The 10,861-nt window shown below is 31.8% G+C and overlaps 1 long non-coding RNA gene and 1 pseudogene across 6 annotated transcripts in view; both read left to right on the forward strand.

Annotated features, from left to right (window-relative positions):
• The window catches only part of LOC128132665 (uncharacterized), a 4,115-nt gene extending 2,181 nt beyond the window's left edge, over positions 1-1,934 (forward strand). For 3 of the 6 annotated variants that reach the window (XR_008230955.1, XR_008230956.1, XR_008230952.1), the window contains 3 exons: positions 1-575; positions 1,144-1,201; positions 1,618-1,934. The exon at positions 1-575 is cut by the window's left edge. This is a non-coding gene — a long non-coding RNA (uncharacterized LOC128132665). The remainder of the gene's footprint in view (positions 576-1,143; positions 1,202-1,617) is intronic. The other 3 variants (XR_008230957.1, XR_008230953.1, XR_008230954.1) reach the window with 2 other exon arrangements.
• Positions 1,935-5,785: 3,851 nt separating this feature from the next.
• LOC111913099 (very-long-chain 3-oxoacyl-CoA reductase 1-like) lies at positions 5,786-9,244 on the forward strand (annotated as a pseudogene).
• Positions 9,245-10,861: the final 1,617 nt, after the last annotated feature.

Here is a 10,861-nt window from a genome sequence, read left to right on the forward strand (position 1 = left end):
TTAAAATTTGTACAGGTGGTGATTGGTCCTCAACACTTAAAAGGTAACCATTTGATTCAACATGTGGATATTGTAAACGAAAATCAAAAGTTTAACAGGTTAGCAAATAATTTTTATATATAAATTTTTATTCTCAACTTTTTGGATGTTTTTTGATAGAGTTTGGAGAGCAGGGGAATTGCCCCCAGGTGGTGTTTGTATTGCTAATGAAGTTCAAGCTAGATTTAGACAGAATGGCAAAATAGTCAACTTTTTCTTTTTAGTAGTTCGGATTTATTATTATTATTATTATTATTATTATTATTATTATGTGACATGGAATAAAAAGAAGTCTTTTTATCACATGCATGTGATATTATCAAAGTAGTCAATTTTAGTATGGTGAAAAATGTGAGGCAATGTATGTTTGATGAGAATAATCATGTTTTTTACTCGAGTTACTAATGATAATCAGTTTTTTTTTTGGGATATAGAAATGAACGAGGAAGACGAGTTCAATGGCTGCAACTTTAGGAAGGAGTACACACCACAACAATTCAATGATGAATCCATTAATTATCACTTACAATCACACGGTAGAGACAAAACTTTGTTCAAATGTTCCTTACTTTTTCCTATTACTATGTTCAAAGGTTCCATGTTTTTTGTTAATTTAAAATTCATATATTTCATATGTTTATTTGCAATCTGTACCAGACACAACTTTTTCAAAATCAAATTCACAGTAATAAAAGCACAATCTTCTTATGTATATTCCTTATCTACAAGCACGATGTTCTTATGTACGGGACACGGTTTGATCTTTGTAATACATATCTTATTGATAAGTAAGCACCCATGGCAAGACGTGAGAAGGTAGTATTGTTATCTTTGACGAAATGGAATTCAAGATTCCATTCCAATGTTTGATGGATTTCACGTTTATGCTTACATGATAATGATGAAGATGATATTTTTGGTTGCTGCACATTGAAAGTAGAAAACATTGAGCCACAGCTTCCAACTATCATCAGATTAAACTGTTATGCATAAAAATATTCTAAAAAAATATATCCATATTTTTTTATTCAGAAAATTAATAAAAACACATAACTTGCACTTTATGTATTTTACTTTTTAAAATCAAGTTTGTTACATGTGCAGTGGTTTCAGGTTTAATCCCAGTAGCATAACCTTATTTAGGGTTGACCTGCCTGTCGAGGTTTGTTTTATTTTTATTCATTTATTGAAAATGCAGTCGGTTTAATTTCATGGTTAAAAATAAAAATAAAATAATGAAATGCATGTTTCTTATGGAGATGTGGATGACAACACAGAAGAACATATGTTGTCAAATATGAAACAGGCTGTGGAGTCATCTGTTTAACAGAAGGCGAAGGCCACACATATGTACCCATGTTGAATGATACTTTTTTAAATGGATTCATTTTTCAACCACAATGCTTTCATAGGAAATAAAAATAAAGAAATTAGGTTTTGGGTGTTGGATTTTTTTAATACATATCGTCAATATATTAGATATAAATAAATAAGACATTTCATTCTACAAATTTTTTGATGGAATATTGTAGGCTGGTAGCTAAACTTTAATTTTTATATGATTTTCTTTTGTCATAGATGAGTGAGTACATACTCTTATTGGGATCAAAATATTGGTGCTTTAGTTGATGAATCCACAATTGATGAGGGCGTTTTGGTAATTCGTCCAAGTGCTGACACAGAATACTTAAATCTGGGTATTTGTAAATACACTATAATATTATTCTTTTTTGCTTCTCATTCCCGCTTTCACATATATTGATTGTTTGGTTACATGGTTCTTTGTCATGCAACATAAGGATTGTGTTATACAAATATGGAGTATGTATTTTGTTTTTTACTCATAATAATGAAAATACACTCATCTAAATACAATGAAAATCCATTCAATTCAATTGTTTTTATCTTCTAAATTTACCATATATATACATGTTACAAAATAAAATATCCTTTAAAACACAAATATTACTTCCTACTACATACTAAGAAATACGATCACCAACGACACACTACCTATTGACTATACGAATTGACTATACGACATACGTAACCGAAAACCAAAAGACTAAAAGTCTGGTCGTAACCGAACCCCGCGGAGCAGGGTACCTCATTCTAGTTTTCATTACATTATTAATTTGTAGCAAACATAAACTCTAAGAAAATTTATGAGAATTATTAAAAATAAGTATAAGTCAATAAATAAGGTTATTTTTATTTTGATGCATAATCTATACACAAGTTAGTGTTAGAATTATTAATTTAAGGTTAGTAATAATGACAAATTTTTTTTAATAACAATCATGGTTAACTTAAGCCGATTTGAGGGCATGTACAAAATAAAAATATAAGACATTTTTTACCTCTACCTGCAACCAGTGGCGAGTCTAGAACGTAAAATCATGTAGTTCACTATTTAAGTGAAACCGAAAAAAATAATATAAAAAATACTAGTTTCTAGTTCGGGTCGGGTTGTATAACCAAAAAAAGATTTAAGTTTTTATAATTGTACTTGATGAGGACTTGTATCTTGATATTAGCTGTTCAGTCATGGCCCGACAGACGGTGGGTAATTTCCGATTTGTGCAATTGTGTATCACGGTATCAACGTATACCTTGAAGCGGGAGAAGAACAACGTGTTAAGAATGAATTTGTTTATTGTTTGTTTTTTTTTTCTTTTTTCTCATATTTATGTAATTATCGTTAAGTAGTATTTGATTATTTTTTTGTTGGATTATACCTTAAATGAATTCGGTGTCTATTAAAACATAAAATGTGAGCTTTTGAAAATTTGATTTATATATATTTTGTTGTCAAAAACATTAAGTTGGTTTACTCCTTTTTAAGATGAGTCACAAATTATAATTATTTATAATCTCTTATAAAAGATGAAAAAAAAATATGGGTCAAGTGACCCACCTTCTATATAAATAGACTCACCAATGCCTGTGACATTAATACCAAAAACTTTTTTATTTTTAAAATAATATAAATTGATACATAAAAATAGGCCCGGAAAAGGAGGCATTGGGTCGTTGACTCATTGTCTATGTTGGCTTACCCTTTGATGCAACCTTGATAACAATATATTCCTTAAGAGGGGTGGGTGTGGGCAACGCCCACACGAGTTACAAGGCAAAAAAACAAAAAAAACGTCGTTACCATATGTGATGGTGGTAACGGAAGTAACGCGAAAACCTTTAACATGTAATAACGGGAGGGTGAGGCGGTGTTCACTAGCGTTATCACGTGTTATGAGACGTAATAACAAGAGTGGGGCGTTGCCCACTCCGAGTAGTCTAAGTCCATGCGGTATGGATTGGGTCAACCTACGCGTAGTGCCTACGTAGCATAGTAGGCTACGCGTGAACACCGCCCCAAAGATGGGTGGATGTCATGTGGCGTGGTACCCACTACGAAAGAAGACGATAGATGACGATGGCTGTGATTGGTGGGGAATTACTTTGTGTCTATCTCTCTCTAAAATCTCTCTCTTTTTCACCACCACTTCACTACTGAACACCATTTCCACAACCTAGTGAGTTGGTTGTGGAATGGTGAAAATAATGACGTGACCTTTTTTTCTTCCCTTCTCACGCGTGAGGATACCTCTTAGCCTAAGAGAAATTAAATTATATTCTACTTTTTATGTCTATAATTCTTCCTACCAACTAAAATTATGACAAATCATCATTCAATTTAATTTTATTTGATATATTTTTAATTTAACATTAATGAGTTAGTTTAAAAAATATGAAATGGTGACACTTGTCATAATTTTATTGGGTAGGAACATTTGTAGGCATAAAAAATAGGAAAAAATTTAATTTCTCATTCCTTAATATTTTACTTATATATGCTTAACGCACAAATACTCATCTAGTTTTTATTTATAAAAGCTACATAGAAACCAATGTCTAGTTTTTTTATAAAAGATAACGTCTAGTCCTCCTTAATAAATGAAGACTTTTTGTCACTTGTCAATCTCTCATGAGTTTTGACACTTGTCATTTTGTGGTAATTTTGAAATAAATATTATCCACTTGTTAATTTTTGGTTTGTTTTAATTTTTAATGAAAGTCATATACTTATATATGTAAAGTATTAAATATCATATATATGATATTAAATTGTAATAAATACGTTTATTTTTTTTTATTTTAAATTTAATTAATTTTTTAAATCAACCCGTATAATATACGAGTCTTACATCTAGTTTTTTTTATAAAAGATATACAGACAGAAAAATGTTTCTTAAACCAAACTGTTTTAATTTAAGGAAAAAGGCATCTTCTCTCCTAATGATGATACAAGCTGTTTTAATTTAGCCAATGTTACACAACTATGCCCCTCAACTTACTTTCTTCATTCACAATCTACCCAAACTTCTGTATTTTCGTTTACATTGGCTTTGTTTATTTTTATGTTACGATATATCCCCCTCTACTTTAATAAGATGCCAATATAAACCTATTTCCCACCATTTTGACATGCTAGACCCGCTTTCACATTTTACATTTCCATATTTTCCCAATCCATTAATCTAAATAAATAAATAATTACTTTCCTTTGTAAATTGTAATGTACCAGTAACACCAATTATCCTAAAATTTCAGATGTTACATACAAACTCAATCAAATTTCATTGTTTATGAACACTCAAAAAAACCTCCATTAACGCAATAAATTGCCGATATAAAAGAGTCAAGCTCAAAACATATCCGTGTCTCATGTTTGAGTTGTTATATTTACTTCAAAGTCATATAGTTTTTTGAATATCTAAGTTCATGCAGTTCTATTTTCTCCTAGTTCGTAGTTTATAGTTTCATTTTTGAAATTTTTGTTTTATCTTTGAAAAAATTAATGTGAAAAGAAAATGACACATGAGTAAAAGACTGTTGAAATTAAATTACATAGTTACTAATTTACACTGCCAGATCTGTTCTTGACGCGACCAACATAATGGTTATGAAAATATTACTGTAGTTGAATTTTTTTGTACATTATTTGGATGCATTCAATAGTTTCGTATACTAAAGCAAAAACACCGACTAAATTATCTGGTTGCAGCCTTGCAGGCTATAAATTCTGCAATTTGGTTGGTTTGAAAATGACAAAAATACACCTAAAATAATTTTGTTTCAGTAAAATTTTATTAGTTCTAAAATCAACATTTAATGATCGAAAAATACGAATCCTCAAAGCATTTGTTTGTTGGTTGACCGCTGTTTATTTTGTTGTGGAGACCGATTGCCATGTGGTGCGAGGGTGACACCCCTATGTCGTTATATTTCTATCGTTTAAAAAAAATAATAATAACAATTAACTTGATTAATAAAATTTTATTTATATTCTACATAATTTGTTTTTGATTATAAATGTATGAAATAAATTATTTTCATATGTAGTTCACCCACTTAATAGTTGTGTACTATGTAGTGAATAACGTTTTTTTAACCGAACTGAGTATACTAAATCATCCTAAATTTAAAATAAGAAAAAGAAAATTAACAACCTAAATTAAATAAATATATACAAAAATAAATAAAAATTTTAGTTAACACCAATTATATTAGTTATAAAACGTCATAATATTAATTTTTTTTCTTTATTAAAAAATTAAAGAAAAAAGTGGGAGGCGTGTGGGGAGACTTGGAGAGCAAGAACAAGAAGACGACAATCCGCGTATTCCGGGTTCTACGGGCGGGAAATATAATTGGTTTGAAGAATTTATTCCCGCCAATTAAAATGGAGGACAAAAATGCAAAAATGGTCCCTGTGGTTTGTCATTTTTTGTGGATATGGTCCAAACCTTTTGAAAATTGGATTTTTGGTCCTTATTGAGAGGTTTGTGTGTGGAACAGGTCCCTGGAGTTAACCACCGTTTGTTTTTGGCTGTTATACCCCTCACGTGCATTACACATGAGGGCATAAATGTCTATTTACTCGAGAGGAAACGGATGAACCAAATTCCGATGGAAGCTCTAGTGGTGGCTGATATCACGAGGGCAGGGAAGGGCATCGATCTCCGGCGTCCCTTGTGGGTTTAATTGTCGTTTGATCAGGAATGAGAAAATGAACGGGTCGATCGATGAGCACATCACGAGAGGGGAAGGAATAGTGCAGATCGACGACGATTTTGGGGGTGTTTGATGCTATGGAGCCGACTAGGAGCACAAGGAAACTTAAGAGGGTCATCGCCCTCTTGATCGCCGACAAACCTCGACTCAGGTGGTGGTTCTTCGACTGCAAATAAAGAGGAAAGAGGGAGGGAGAACGACAGTATCAGGGGTGTTTTGGGGCGATTTTTTTGGCAAAGGATGAGGGGTAGCTCCTCGATGGTTCAATACTACACCGCCACTACCGGTGGTGCTTGGCTGGACCGAAGAGAGAAAGAAGAATGGAAGTAGCGGGGGTCTCGTCGGTCTTGGTGGTGTTCTGTGATAGCGGGGGAGGTCGAGGGTGGGTTGAGAGGGTTGTGGCGGGTTTAATCCAGTTGTTTCTTCTCTTTATTTTCCAGTCACAATAATGGAAGGAAGATGGTGGTGGAGTTGTGCGAGACGACTGGTGGTGTTGGGGTTGCTGTATGGTCGGGAGGGAAAGGGGGATTCCATGAAGCTCCTTCTTGTCTTGGTGCAGGTATACACAAGAACGAGAACCAATTTGTTCTTTTCTGGGAATGAAGATGCAAACAGACACAAAGAATCAATCAATTTTTACTGTAAGGGTTCAATTGTTGTTGGTTGTTTAGATTGTTGATTTTATCATTGTTAGTTTGTGATTGAGTGTTGTATTGGGTTGAAGAAATTTTGGACGTAATCTGTTCAATTGTGATGTGCAGGATTATTTATGCCCATCATTTCCTTTCGAGTAAAAAGACATTTATGCCCTCATGTGTAATGCACGTGAGGGGTATAACAGCCAAAAACAAACGGTGGTTAACTCCAGGGACCTGTTCCACACACAAACCTCTCAATAAGGACCAAAAATCCAATTTTCAAAAGGTTTGGACCATATCCACAAAAAATGACAAACCACAGGGACCATTTTTGCATTTTTGTCAAAATGGAGTAAAACGGGCAGAACGGGCAGCTGCCACTTTCACACTTAAACCGCCTAACACCTAGAATCGCTTTTTCCATTCATCTTTTTTACCCTTCCAAAGTTCCAACCTTTTGAAAGACGAATAATTTGCTCTTATCTTTTCACTTCTGTTATATCCGGTTTGAAATTGAGATAGAAACTAGAATTGTTTTATTGAGCTTGAAACGGTTTTTTGGGTCACATTTTTAATGTAAAAACTTAAATGATTATATGTTTTTGATTTATAGTTGGATTTGGGATCAAGCAAGTTAAGCAAGTTAGTTATAATTTTGTTTTCTTATTTTTAACCAGGTGTAAGTCTTCGTGTATTATATAGATTAATTAAAAAAAATTAAATATCAAATTACAAACAATAAATACTTTTAAAAATAAAATAAGAAATAAAGAAACGTATAAATTGCAATTTACTATCACATTAATTACATTTAATATTTTTCATATAAGTGTAATTATTATGTGGTTTTTTAATTTTAGAAATTGAAATAAAAAACCCATAAATTAATATTTAGATATTATTTATTTCAAAAATATTAGAATATAACACGTGTCAAACCTAATTATAAATTAACATATGGTAAAATGGATCTTTATTTATTATAATAGGGTAAATAGCACAAAAGTCATTAATATTTTACCTTTTTTGATATTGACACCATGTTTTTTTGTTAAAATTAAGTCTATGTTTTCAATTTGTTACAATTATAACCAGTTGACCGATTTGTTTTAGGTCATCTGGTTGTCACTGTTAACGTGATATGATGACATGTCAGAAGAAAAAAAAAGATGCAAGACACTGTTTTTATTTTTTATCCATTTTAACACTAAGTTTTCAATCTTTTTCAATTTTAACACTAAATTTTCACTTTTCTCCAATTTGTAACATAACTGAAATAAACATCTGCAAACACATAATTGTTTCATTTGTCCTATAATATAATAAAACATATGTACAATAGAACCTCAAATGGTTTTCCATCACTTTCTTCCGACCACCAAGAACCTCAAAAACTACGGTTCATGGGCTATCATCACCGGAGAAACTGACAGCATCAACAAGCCTTTGCCTTCCAATTAGCTCAAAAGGGTCTTCACCTAATCTTAGGCAGCAGAAACCTATCCAAACTTAAAGAAGTTTATGATGAGATTGTATCGATGCACCCAACCACAAAGATCAAGATTTTCACTATGAATTTTTCCGGTGAGAATACGGTGGTTGGAGTTAGGTAGATGTAGAAGGTGATTTAAGGTGAACAATTGGACGTGGGTATTTTAGTGAATAATGCAGGGGTGAATTGTCTTGCAGCTAGGTTTAGGAATTGCAACAGGGCGGGTTTAGGGTGGGGTATGGTATCCCAAACCTACCCTGATATCTTTCGGGTATCTTATCGGGGCGCCCTATCGGGTTTCGGGTTTTCCCGTCAGTTTTCGGGTATCTTATCAGGTTTACAACAATTCATAACGAAATCTTATTCCATTTTAGGGTACCCCCGATGTATTATAAAAAATACTGTTCTAGCCTCCCTTTTAAATTAAAAATATGACGAATCACTTCAATAAAATAAATTGGACGTTATATTAAATTTATTTTATTTAAGTTTAGATACATCAAAACATAAAAAATGATCATTCACACCAGATTGTTAATAACTAAAAAGATTGTCCACAGTAAGTATTTTATCTTTGAATACGTGCAATTAACATCAAAAGGATTCAAACACACACACACACACACACACACACATATATATATATATATATATATATATATATATATATATATATATATATATAGGGGGGTCGGGGCGAGGATAACCTACTCCCTGCCCCGAACCTGATAACGACCCGAAATGATCGGGTTTTGGGTTTCCCCGTTGGGTTCGGGTTTTTTTGCCATCCCTAGCTAGGTTTTTTCATGAGGCTGAAGAAGAAGTTTGGATGAATGCGATGAAAGTGAATATGATAGGTAGGAGTTTGGTAACAAGAGTTGTGATTGAAGGAATGGTTGAGAGGAAAAGATGTGTCACTGATAATATTGGTTCGGGTGTTGTCATTGTTGTACCTTCACATCCTTTCTATGTGATCTATGATGCCAACAAAGCGTAAGTTGGTCGTTAATTGTCTCTTTTTTTCTTTTAATTTGATTCATGGTTCTCTCTTTGTGTTTTAAGATCAAATTAAAGGCATGCATGGTTTAATTTTGAGTCAATAAACATGCACTAGGAATGTTTTTACAGCCAAAAGGCAAACATGGTTTTGAGTGATGAAAATAACTTATTTACATACACGAGGCAAGGTCAGAGAAACAATGGAGTATGGACAAAAAGTCAGAAAAAATACTAGATTAAGGAATAAGTGAAACCCAAGGGGTATATATTTTGATAAATTAAGGTTCTATTGTTCAAATCTTATTTACACATATCGGCAAGGGGTATATATTTTGATAAATTAAGGTTCTATTTTTCAAATCTTATTTACCAATATAGGATAAAAAATTGTATACAAACAAAGATTTTCATTGATGGGAGTGAAAATTTGATATATTTATTTCATTTATGTTGCAAATTGGAGAAAAAGCAAAAAACTTAGTATCAAAATTGGAAAAGATTGAAAACTTAATTTCAAAATTGCAAAAAAAAAAAATGAAAAATGAAAACAATGTCTTTTACGCCACTTTTTTTTTTTTTTTTTTTTGCTTATGACATGTCATCATGCCACGTAGCAGTGACAATCGGATGACTTGAAGCAAACCAGTCAACTGTTCAGAATTGCAACAAAATGAAAACAAAATAACTTAACTGTAACTAAAAAAACATGGTGTTAGAATGGTATACACGATTAAAAAATAAAATATCATATTTATCTAACTTAAAAGCTAAAATTGGTATTTAACCTTTTTTTTTAAAACTTTGACAATATCGTATTTGCGCAAATCTGTTTTTTAAACATGTTTCTAAAATTTTATAATCAATCTTCATAGTTTATAATTATTTCAACTTTTTTTAGAGTAGATTAACCATATCATCCAAATTAATAAAACTCGTTTGACTTAAGATAGAGTGACCATTATGTCGTTAATTATCATAACCCTTTTGGAACAAATCCTGACAACATATATGCACATACAAATCATATGATCAGACACATTAGCTCTTCCTTCTACATCACCTTCCTCCTGTGTTTAGTGTTCCACATGAAGAAAGGAATTGAACACAAAGAGTTTTGATCATCAAAATCAACCATTGTTATTGTTGTAAACCATTTCTCTCGAATTAATTTCGGTTTATTGAAAAGGCTAGTCAAATATGTAAGTTGTTTTCCTCTTCAATTTTGGTTTCAATGATTTGTTGTGAATGATTGGATGTTGATTGTGATTAGTAGGTATTTCGATGGTCCAGTTAATAATTATTATTTTTTAGCAATTATGATTATGTTATGAACAATTTGTGTTAGATATGATTGAATTGTATCTAATTCATGGTTCTTAATTCATTGATATTTTCATACGTGGTGCATTATATTCACTCGATTGAAGTATTCTCAATGCATGTATTTGATTTGTTTGTAAAAATAAAGTAACATGAATTAAATTTAATGAAAAACTTATAGAGAAATTGAAATTTAGGATGAAATCAAAATGTGGTCATTAAGAATCAAATCGAAACATCCTAATCAATCACGAAAAATCAAGAACATAAAACGGAGGTAACATATTTCACAAAA

This window comes from Lactuca sativa, chromosome 3, assembly GCF_002870075.4.
Source record: "Lactuca sativa cultivar Salinas chromosome 3, Lsat_Salinas_v11, whole genome shotgun sequence".
Lineage (NCBI taxonomy): Eukaryota > Viridiplantae > Streptophyta > Magnoliopsida > Asterales > Asteraceae > Lactuca > Lactuca sativa.